Source organism: Vitis vinifera, chromosome 6 (genome assembly GCF_030704535.1).
Source record: "Vitis vinifera cultivar Pinot Noir 40024 chromosome 6, ASM3070453v1".
Classification (NCBI taxonomy): domain Eukaryota; kingdom Viridiplantae; phylum Streptophyta; class Magnoliopsida; order Vitales; family Vitaceae; genus Vitis; species Vitis vinifera.
In genome coordinates this window covers 6,431,222-6,443,319 of record NC_081810.1, presented here as the reverse complement: position 1 = coordinate 6,443,319, position 12,098 = coordinate 6,431,222, and the positions used below count along the sequence as shown (strand labels likewise).

Here is a 12,098-nt window from a genome sequence, read left to right as displayed (position 1 = left end):
CTGGTTACAACTCTTGTTATCACAATATAGTCTCATGGATCCTCAAGATTCACTTATAGTTCCCTCAATAAACCCTTTAACCTCATGCTTTTACAAATGCCAAAGGTCATGGCTTAAAACTCAACTTCAGCACTAGATCAAGCAACTACATGTTGCTTTTTGCTTCTTCATGTAACCACGTTGCCTCCCACAAAAGTATAGTGCCCTAAAATAGATCTCCTATTATAATCAAACCTGCCCAATCTACATTTGTGTAAGCCTCAACTCTAAGGTGACTATTCTTGAGAACAATTAGTCTTTTCCTAGAATTGACTTCAAATACCTCAAGATTCTCAAGACAGCATCCATATGACATTATAAGGGAGAGTACATAAACTTACTTACCAAACTAACAATATATGCTATATGTGGTCTCATGTGAGACAAATAAATTAATCTCCTAGTGAGTCTTTGATATATTCCTTTGTCAATGGGCATTCCTTCAATAATGTCCCCTAATTGATGATTTTGATTAATGTGTTCCCACAGGTTTGTATCCCAGCATCCCAATTTCATTTAGTAAATCAAGGACATACTTTTCTTGAGTAATATAAATTCCTTTTATTTTTCTTTCTATCTCAATGCCAAGAAAATATCTCAAATTTCTAAGGTCTTCGATTTCAAATTCTTTGGCCAACTTTTCCTTAAGATTTTGCATCTCTTTTGCATCATCTCTAGTGATAATTATGTCATCCACATAAATAATAAGTGCAATTATCTTATTTTCTGGTGATTGTTTGATGAATAGGGTACGATCTTCTTAGCATTGATGATAGGCAAATTTGATAAGAGACTTAGCAAATCTCTCAAATCATGCCCAAGGAAGCTACTTCAAAACATATAGTGATTTCTTCAATTTACAAATCTTTCCATTTTTGAATTTTTCTTCAAAACTAGGAGACAAATCCATAAGTACTTTTTTTTTTTTCCAAGTTCTCATGCAAAAGTGCATTTTTTTGCATTTAATTGTTATAGAGGCCAATCAAGATTTGCTATGAAAGATAATAGGACTCAATGAAATTTATCTTTTCCATGGGTGCAAAAGTTTCCTAGTAGTCAAGTCCATAAATTTATATTCATCCCTTTGCTACTAATCTAGTTTTATATCCCTCAATCAAACCATTAGCTTTGTATTTTATAGTGAACATCTACTTATATCCCACTAAATTTTTTTCTTTGAGAAAATCGACAATATCTCATGTTTAATTCTTATATGAGACTTTCATCTCCTCATTTATAGCCTCCTTCCATCTAGGATCACTTAGTTCTCATACATTTTTAGGAACTAAATCTAAGGACAAATGAGTGATAAAGGCCTTATATTGGTGGCGAAGTCTATGATAGGAAAAAAAATTAACGAAAGATGTTTAATATAACCATTTACACCTTTCTACATAGCTGTAGAAGTGTCAAAACCATGATTAAGAAGAGAGAGATTAGAAGGAGTAGATATGCCTAATTCTAGAGTTGATGGCTGGTCATGTGTAAAAGAGATTGGGTCTTGTTCTTGCATTGGTAGCCTTGGCCTTTCAAGGTAAACCATCAAGTTTGAGTCAACATTTTCGACAACTATTTCAAAAAATACCTCCCCTCAAGAACATCTTCAAGAACCCTAATGTGTTGAGACATAGGTGAAAATTCCCCTTTAGGAAGGGATCCTAAATACACTATGTAAACCTGCACTATTATTATCCTTGATCATCCACTGGAAAATTAAGATACAAACAGCACATTAACCAGCAAAATTCATTGTTACATGACAAGATGCCACTTGCCTTTTTGTCTTCATCAGCAGCACTAGCTTCCATGGACATCATGACAATGAAAGCTATTAAGAAAACATAATGTTGATGAAGAAAATCGAGTCTACCCATTATTGAATTATCAAAGCTCTAACAATGTTGATATGATCAAGTTGTGGCCCATGTCTACTAATACGTACCCTTTTCATGTCTATTCCAGTTGTACCACTTTTGTGAAATTATATATCCACGTTTGCAATATCCTTGTAAAACTAGTTATTTGAGACATTCCAAGGATAAGGAACTTTCATATCATTTTCAAATTAAGTTGATATTTTATTTTCTTTGTTTGAAATTTTTTTTCTCATTCAATATTCCAATGCCTTTTTTTTGCTAGTTAATCTGGTAGATGTCTTCTTTGTCCCATGCCTATATATAAAGGAATCGTTATCGTTTTGCTTTGGTTCTTTTTATTCGTATATGTAAAGGATATATTTGAAGTGGAGGAGAGAAAAGGTTGAAAATTATGTTTTAACCAAGATAAGGAAGTTTAAAACAAATTTGAATTTAAAAAATATTATGTCAATGGCGCCAGTACCCTAGCCCTAGGTGGTCAAAGAGTGGTGTAGGAAAGTAATTACCCATAAGGCAATTGGTGTTTATTTTAATTATTAAATGTTCTTTGAACAAAAAAATAGAAAGATAAAAACAAAATAAAATAAAAGAATGAGCAAGCTTTTGTGTTAATTTATTAATGATTAGAAGAAACATTAGGGAAAGAAATAAGAATCCAGATGTTCAGTAATAAATTGAAAACGACAATTAGGATTTTAATTCCACACCAATATTCATACGGTGTAGACTACAATGGGACTCCTCACACTATGCTTGCCATCGAACCACACCAGCGATGCAGATGCCACGGCCTTGGTTGAGTCCAGTAATTGGCCAGAAACAGTCACAATAAAAGATTTCTTTTGATTTTTTGACGTGAACCAGAGGAACTCAATCTTCACTTAACCTCGATATGGGAATTTGTGGTGGTGAGTACTGCTACATAAACACTATCTTCACACCCAATATTTGTAACCGTTCTTGTAAGACTTTAAAAGGCTCCTTTGGTACAACTTTCACTATCATCGAAGGGTAATTGAGATGGGTAATTGAGATCTTTTGGGAAACCTTTACTATTCTTAGGACAAGTGCTGTTGTCTCTTGAAATGAGCCTCAACTTATGTTCACCATAGCCCATACTGCACAGCATAGTTATGTAGTCATCTTTAAGGGCTTCATACACTAAACCAGGATCTGTAGCTTTTATTGGATCAACATGCCCCGATCCATAAGCAAGTACACCATCTGGATTTGTGGTAGGATTCAGTGGCCAGGCTGCAAACACAAGAAATTTAGAAATTTAGAACCAAAAACATTATGAATCAAATATAATTATACTTGGATTCTGGGAGGAGTTAGATGTAGTGATGAAGATTACCAGTTATCATAAGAGCAGATTGGATAGCTGAAGGAGACCAGTCTGGATGGAAACTTTTAACATAAGCGGCAATCCCAGCAACATGGGGGCAAGACATGCAGGTTCCTGATAATATACTGTATTTCGCTGACCTTTTATCTGCAGCTTCACCAAGCAACAGGAGAATATGCAGCCAAGATATGTACTCCAGGGGCTGTTAAATCCGGCTGCAACATTTAAGAGAACAGGAGAAATTGAAAAAAATGAAATGACTAAAAGCTATGTATAAATCAAGGTCTAGGCTTGCCTTCATAATCTCAGGTATGATTTTGTTTGGCCCTCGTGATGAAAAAGAAGCCACTACAGGAGCAGAATTATCTTTGATGGATTCACTCTTCAATATTTTTGCGTGAAGATTTCTGTAAAGAAGAATCCAGCAATTGTGTTGTTGTAAAGAAAGAATGTCACTCAGTTAAGCAAAATGTGTGGTTTGTCAGAATCCCCTGAAACTACACCTAAAGATGCTTCCAGAAGTTACACCTGAAGCTGCAAGAAACTACAAAAACGGCTTCACCATTGTTAGATAGATGCTGTTAAGTGGTTAAAAGGTTAGGTGTTTAGTTCAGCACTGTTGCAAGTCAATTAGCTAACCGTGTGTAGAAAACTAAAAGATGTTTAGTTAGCAAGTAGAGTGAAATATATGTAAATACAAGAAATCTCAAACCCCTTTCTTCAGCTTCAATATTCTTTTACCCCCTACTTTGTAGAAAAGAAGAAATCTTAGCTACTAATCATAAAATAAGTTTTCCGCACTTGGTGGAATTGTAGTAGGAAACCACCGTGTTGAAGTCTTGATGTCCTAAAAATGACACTGGAAAGAGGACAAGAAGTTCAAACCGGCCTTGTGATATTGAACCAAGAGCACCAGCCTCAAGAGCAGCAGTAGTCATTGGTGTGTTACATAGGACAATTTTTCCCTTCACTAATTTAAACATCCCTCGAAGCATGTCCTGGTATTTGACAGGATATCCATATTTCAAATAAATATTATAGAGAGACAACTTTCAAGAAAAATATGAACTTCTGATCAGATCAGCTTTGTTGAGAGTTATGCCTTAGTATCTACTGAAAGAAAGGCTGCAATCATCGACCACATGCAATTATTGAAGTCAGCGAGATTACTAGAGTGCTGATGCTATTTTTATGTTTCTGTTTTGCTGATGCTATTTTTATGTTTTTGTTTTTCAGTAGTTGTTTGTTCAACAAGTAGCTTGATTTGCTACTTTTTTGAGGTCATATCTGTTACAATATCGTGTATAAATTCTGCCTTATGATCCAATAAAAAAAATAGAGCAGTAGCAGTACAACTCTATTCTCTATTGCTTGGTGTGTTAACCTGTCCTGCTACCAACAGTGTGGTATCAGAGCTTTTTTGTCTTGAGGGACCAGTGAGGTGAGTGAGCCTAAACACCATATACCAAACCTAAATCTGAAAACCTTGCAGAAATGGAAGAAGTAAGCTTCACAGTGGCACCACCAGTCTTCAATGGAGAAAATTACCAAACTTGGGCTGTTAGGATGATTGTTCATCTACAGGCTCTTGATGTCTGGGAAGCAATAGAGGAAGATTATGAAATTCCTCCACTTGGAGCCAATCCAACTGTGGCACAGATGAAAAATCATAAAGAGAAAAAGACGAGGAAGGTTAAAGCCAAGGCTTGCTTATTTCCTGCAATCTCACCATTAATTCTCACCAGAATCATGCAACTTGAATCTGTTGCAGAAATCTGGGAGCATCTCCGAGAAGAATATCAAGGCAATGAAAGAGTCAAAAATATGCAGGTGATGAATTTGATTCGAGAATTTGAAATGGTGATGATGGAGTCTCAAACCATAAAAGACTATGCAGAACAACTTCTTACAATAGCAAACAAGGTGAGGTTGCTAGGTAAAGAGTTTTCTGATGAAATAGTTGTTCAAAAAAATTTTGTCACACTTCCTAAAAAATATGAAGTTGCAATTTCTTCTTTAGAAAATTCAAAGGATTTGTCAAGCATCACCTTGGCAGAACTACTAAATGCTTTACAGGCTTTGGAACAAAGAAGACTCATGAGGCAGGGAAGTTCTATAGAAGGAGCTTTTCAAGCAAAGCAATAGACCAATGAAGGCAACACAAGAAGGAGGAAGAACAAAAAGAACAACAATAAGCCAAGCAGCAACAACAATCAAAAAACTGGAACCTATCCACCCTATCCTCATTGCAAGAAAACAAATCATCCTCAACGAAAATGTTGGTGGAGACTAGATGTGAAATGCAACAAATGTGGTAGACAGGGACACATAGAAAGGATTTGTAGAACTCAGCAGCAGTAGGAAGGAACCAGTGCAGCAACTGAACAATACCAGGATGAGCAACTATTTGCAGCAACATGTTTTGCAAACGAAAGCACCTCTGAAAGCTGGCTCATGGACAGTGGTTGTACAAACCACATGACATATAATCAAGATCTTTTTAGGGAGATTGATAGGACATCTATTTCCAAAGTCAGAATTGGAAATGGTGAGTATATTCCAATAAAATGTAAAGGAACAGTAGCTATTGAAAGCCTAACAAGTTTAAAGCTCATTTCTGATGTTTTGTTTGTGCCTGACATTGACCAAAATCTGCTAAGTGTTGGACAACTTGTTGAAAAAGGATTTAAAGTTTGTTTTGAAGATAGAAATTGCATAATTAAGGATGCTGAAAGCAGAGAGGTGTTCAACATAAAAATGAAAGGCAAAAGTTTTGCCTTAAATATGTTAGAAGATGAGCAAGTTTCTGCTGCACAACATGAGAACAATACAATGCTTTGGCATTAAAGATTAGGGCATTAACATCACAATGTCGTGCTCTACATGAAGAAGAATCGGATTGTAGAAGGACTCCCTGATTTAGAAGAAGAACTTCCTATATGTGCAGTCGGTCAATATAGGAAGCAAACAAGACTTCCTTTTCCTAAAAAAACAGCGCGGAAATCAACACAGAAACTACAATTGGTTCACATGGATGTTGGTGGACCTCAAAAGACACCATCCTTGAAAAGGAGTAAGTACTATATTGCATTCATTGACGACTTCACAAGATTTTGTTGGATTTATTTCCTCACTTACAAATCTGAGGTTGTTGATGTGTTTTGGAGATATAAGGCCATGGTTGAAAATCAAAGTGAATACAATATCAAGGTTATAAAGACAGATGATGGTACAAAATATACATCAAAAAAATTCAACAAATTTTGTGAAGATGCAGGCATAGATCACTAGCTCACTACACCATACACCCCACAGCAAAATAGGGTAGTGGAAAGAAAAAATATAACAATAATGGAGATGACAAGATGTCTTCTGTATAAGAAATGGCTGCCAAAAAGTTTCTAAGTTGAAGCTGCAAATACAATAGTATTTTTGTTAAATAGACTACCAACAAAAGCATTGCAGAAACAGACACCTTTTGAGGTCTGGTTTGGTTATGAATTTAAAGAACAACAGTATTTTTGCTAAATAGACTACCAACCTATGCTAATGAATTTAAAGACCTTTGGTTGCTTGTGTTTCTCTTATGTTTATTAGGTGAAAAGAGACAAACTAGATAAAAAGTCAGAACCAGGAATTTTCATTGGATACAGCAGTACCTCAAAAGCTTACAAAATCTACTTGCCACAAACTAGCAAAATTGTGGTAAGCAGAGATGTTAAGTTTTTGGAAACGGAGAAATAGAGCTGGGATGAGCAGAATCAGCAATATATTGATGAAGATGTTGATGAACTTCCAGTTACAGGCTTCAAGACACTTTTTGATATTTATCAAAGGTGTAATATAGTTGTTCTTGAACCTGCAGGGTTTGTTAAGGTTGTTGAACATAAAAAATGGAGGGTTGCAATGCGGGAGGAGCTAAATATGATTGACAAGAACAACACTTGGGAGCTAGTAGATAGACCTTCACACAAAATATGTAGGGTTTGTGAACAAATTCAAGGCTGAAATGGAGCAAGTCTTTGAGATGACAAACTTGGGTGAGATGTCTTACTTCTTGGGAATGGAAGTACACCAGAGATGGAATGAGATTTTCATCTGCCAACAAAAATATGCCAAAGAAATTCATAATGGAGGAATGCAAACCTACATCTACCCTTATGAACCATAAAGAGAAGTTCTGTAAGGAGGATGGTGCTGAAAAGGTATATGAAGGACTTTATCAAAGCATGATTGGATGCTTAATGTACTTGAATGCAACAAGACCAAATATAATGCATGTTGTAAGTCTACTTTCAAGATACATGCATTATGCTAGTAAAATTCATTTCTAAGCAGCAAAACGTGTGATAAGATATGTTAAAGGTATTGTGGATTATGGCATTAAGTTCAATCAAGTTCAAAGTTTTAATTTTCATGGATTTTCTTATAGTGATTGGGTTGGTTGTGTTGACAATATGAGAAGTACTTCAGGCTATTGTTTTAGTTTTGGTTTTGGTGTTTTTTCATGGAGTTCAAAGAAGTAAGAAGTCGTGGCTCAATCCACAGTTGAGGGAGAGTATATTGTTGTTGTTTTAGCTATAAATCAAGCCTTATGGCTTAGAAAGTTGCTGACAAATTTGGATATGAAGCAAGAAGTGAGTACACATGTGTTAGTAGACAACCAAGCCACTATATCCATTGCAAATGATCCAGTTTTTCATGGTAAAACAAAGTACTTCAAGATTAAATTATATTTTCTAAGGGAAGTACAGAAAGAATGAGATATACAGCTAGTCTACCGCAATACAGAAAGTCATAATGCAGATATTCTAACTAAAGTTCTTCCAAGAATAAGATTTGAGTTTCTACGAGAAAGACTTGGAGTTTGCAGCTCCTAATTCAAGGAAGAGTGTTGAGAGTTATGCCTTAGTATCTGTTGAAAAAAAGGCTGCAATCATCAACCACGTGCAATTGAAGTCAGCGAGATTACTAGAGTGCTGATGCTATTTTTATGTTTTTGTTTTTAAGTCAAATTCTGATGCTATTTTGTAGGAGGTAGTTGTTTGTTCAACAAGTAGCTTGATTTGATGCTTTTTTCTAGGTCATGTCTGTTGCAATATTGTGTATAAATTCTGCATTATGATCCAATAAAAAAATAGAGCAGTAGCAGCACAACTCTATTCTTTGTTGCTTGGTGTGTTAACCTGCCCTGCTACCAACAAGCTTACTTGGCAGTTCTATCATCACATGTACTAGTAGCATCTTTTCCGTATATAAGAGGAACCTTTGTTCCATTTGAGGTGAAGGAACTAATTGAAGCTCCCTGTATGTACAGAGATATCTAAAGTTATTAGGCTTACATGATTTCAAAGATAATCGTCATGTGAAGTGAAATTGAAGTTTTACAGGGTAGCTAAGATGAAAAGGGTTTTGATAAGACTTACAACTAGTGTCTTTCCGTTGCCAAGGACAACCTTGTTAATGAATCGTCAATATATGGTGATATATGGTGCTTGCTGCAACACTGACCATCCATGGTGCAATGCTTCCTACTGAATATGCATCCGGACCACTATTCCCTGCAGAATTCAAGGTCAAAACACCTCTCGCCATGGAATGAAAAGAGCCAATTGCTATGGGATCCTGAATCAGTTCAGTTGGCTGACTTTGTTCTATAGAAATTGTAATGATGTCAACCCCATCTGCAACAGCATCATCAAATGCGGCCAATATATGTGTGGATGAGCACCCTTGTTCAGAACAGGCGCTGTATACAGAAATCCGTGCAGAGGGAACCCCTCCTCTTGCCTCTGCTTGCACCAACCCATAAAAACTAGCTTCTACTTTGTTGCCAGCGGCTGTTGATGCAGTGTGGGATCCATGGCCAACCATGTCCCTGGCAGAATCATTAGCTTTTGACTCCGAATTGAAAAATCATTGATTCTCTATAGCCAAACCTTATAGACTTCATCAAAGTTTAATTACTTTTACATTTTCTTTCAATATGGTACATCTAGCAAATCCCTATCATATTTTTCAACAGTATTTTCATATGAAGTAATGAAGGAAATGTGGACAACAAAGAAAATTAAAGAAAAACAGATATTGGATTCAAAGAAAAGAATCAAACATATGCGCTATGCAAAGAGAAGCAATGAGAGAAAATGAGATACATGTCTAGTTAATGGCATTCATATAGGATACGCAATCAGTAAATGCACAACAAAAATGTGGTATAAGGAAAGCTTTGCGACTCAGGCCAAATTCCACTGTCAATGACACCCACTATAATGTTACTCTCAACCACTGGCTGTCGCTTAATGGTTTCTGAGAAGCCTAAGAAGTCCCAAGATCTGGTCGTCTGAAGTCGTAATGTTGTACTTGGAAAAACAGATACCACACCTTTCTTATCTACATATCACAGTTTGAAATACATTACCTAATCTTATAATTTGCCAAACAACAAAACTGCAAGAAGATCTTATGGAACACACCAGCCAGTTTTTTTCGTTCTTTTTCAGTGAGCTTGGCTGCAAATCCATTGAAACTTCTACTATAACTTCTTATGAAGGAATTAGACAAAGAACTGAAGAGAGAGAAAACAAATGATCACCTTAGAGTAGTTCTAGCTGTTGTTATTATTCTACGTAACTTCAAAAGAATCAAAGGTTACCTGCCCTCAAGAACACTCTCAAGCATTCTATGTTGCCGAGACAAAATTGAGAATTTCCCTTTTGGAAGGGACCCTAGATAAACTATGTGAACCTACATTATCATCAACAATGATCAGCAGTCACTAGTAAATTAATACAAAGAACAGATTTATATATACTATGGTACCACTAAATTAAATGTAAATGGAAAATAATATAGAAGAAATTAAATTATTCTTAAAGAATAAAACTGCCACTGACTTTGCTATCTTGATCTGCAGCACTGGCCTTCATAACCATCATCAAAGTGAAAGAAATTGAGAAAAATTAGTAATACCAAAGAAAATTGAGTTCAGCCATTCTTGAATATTAAAAACCTTGGATATGTGCATAATTTTGTTCACCGATACTTGATAAATAGGGCATTTTCGGAAAAGGAGTCACCTCTGGAAACAAGTCACCAATTGTCCGGTCTGCGTCGATCAATTTAGAGATAGAAGGAGGATATATCAAGAAGCTAATACCACTTTTATATGTCTATATGTAAATATTAAATTGTATGATCATTTCTATGTAAGGTTATCCACTTTAAGAATGAAATTTTATATGTATATATACATATTAGGCCAATATCTGATTTTTTTTTAATTTCCTAAAATGTAGTGATGCCCTTTTTTTTCGCCTCTAACATAGTTGGTGTTTCGTGACTGTTTATATGGCCTATTATACATGTACATATAGTGGTGGGTTTTTTTTCTTTTTTAGACAAACCAGCCAACTAACTAACAAGACCAAACTACATGGATTAATTAGTTTGGTTAAAGTCCCTTATTGAATTCAATTTAGTTGAAATTTTTTCTTAACTAACTAATTTTGATTTGGTTTGGGGTTTCAGTTTTCTTCTAAAGCTAAATTAACTTAACCCAACCTAATCACTTGATAAAATTTTTAATTTTTTTTTAAATTTTATATAAATGTCATATTTTAATTATTTTGATTGGTACTATTTTCAATCAAAATTTTATAACTCAACTCTTTACATAATGTGCAAGAATATGCAAAAATTATGCAATCATTTCTTCTACATCAACATATCTTGAATCCTTTAATTTACCAATAGTACAAAGCATAGGACATAACGTGGTGAAAGTATGTCTATCCATCATAAGTTGGTCTATACATTCTATTTCACTCTCATAAATCAACCGATTAAGATTTTTAACTCACTAAAATACTCTATTTGCAAGTATTCCCATCAATGTCTACGTCTAATAACACTTCCTTATAGTAGTACAAGCAATACTAAATATATTAAGTATGTTCGATATGATATATAGAATCAGGGTAAGTTTTTTTTTCCTTTCCATCTCAATAAGGTTCATAGTTGTGTAAGAGTTGTAGTCACAAAGGTGAAAAAAAAACATTTTATATTTTTAATTAATAAGAAAAAATTAAATGTTGTATGTAATTTATCTAATAAATTATAAATAAAAACTAATTTGCTACTATAGAAAAAACCCATGATGCAAGCCATTGTTGATCCATTTCATGAAGTTCTGCTTTGAATTTGATAATCCTTATAGTTAATGACAACGAATAATCAATGTTTACAATGAAATTTCATGATGGAACCTAACACTTCCTTGAAAAGAATGGCAAACAAGAGAGGTTCCCATGAATCAAAATAATAAATAACAATATGGGAAAATTCAAAAACCTCTTCTTATATCCCCTTCTTTGCAATTTCAAAAACCTGGACAAAAATCCTAGCCAATTTGTTCAACAACATAAGTACAAACACAAATTTAAAAAAAAAAAATCGTAATTCAACTAAAACTAGACCACATGATAAATGGTGATTAAAATGGAAAATGAAAGCAAAACAATAGTATTTATGAAAAAGAAAATATAAACATAGTGAAGGAAAATTGAAAAAAGTAACTGACATGAAAAAGGTTATTTAGCCAATTTTTTAGTAATCTTTTTTTCTTTTATATATGACTATAGGACACTAAAAAGTTGGCTTATTCCATAGAGACATCTCATTCAAATGGGAAAATATAAGAGAGAAGGAGAAGAAGGGGTTGCAACGGCATGCATTGCCTAGAAATTTGGACCAATGTTATTGGGAGAAAAATTTGTTAGGAAGTATCCCAAATTTCTAATTAGTATAGAATCTTCTTTTTTTTGTAAAGAATA

At 34.6% G+C, this 12,098-nt stretch overlaps 1 pseudogene; it reads right to left on the bottom strand.

Annotated features, from left to right (window-relative positions):
- Positions 1 to 2,629: 2,629 nt before the first annotated feature.
- On the bottom strand, positions 2,630 to 10,199 carry LOC100265687 (subtilisin-like protease SBT4.4; annotated as a pseudogene).
- Between the last annotated feature and the right edge of the window lie 1,899 nt (positions 10,200 to 12,098).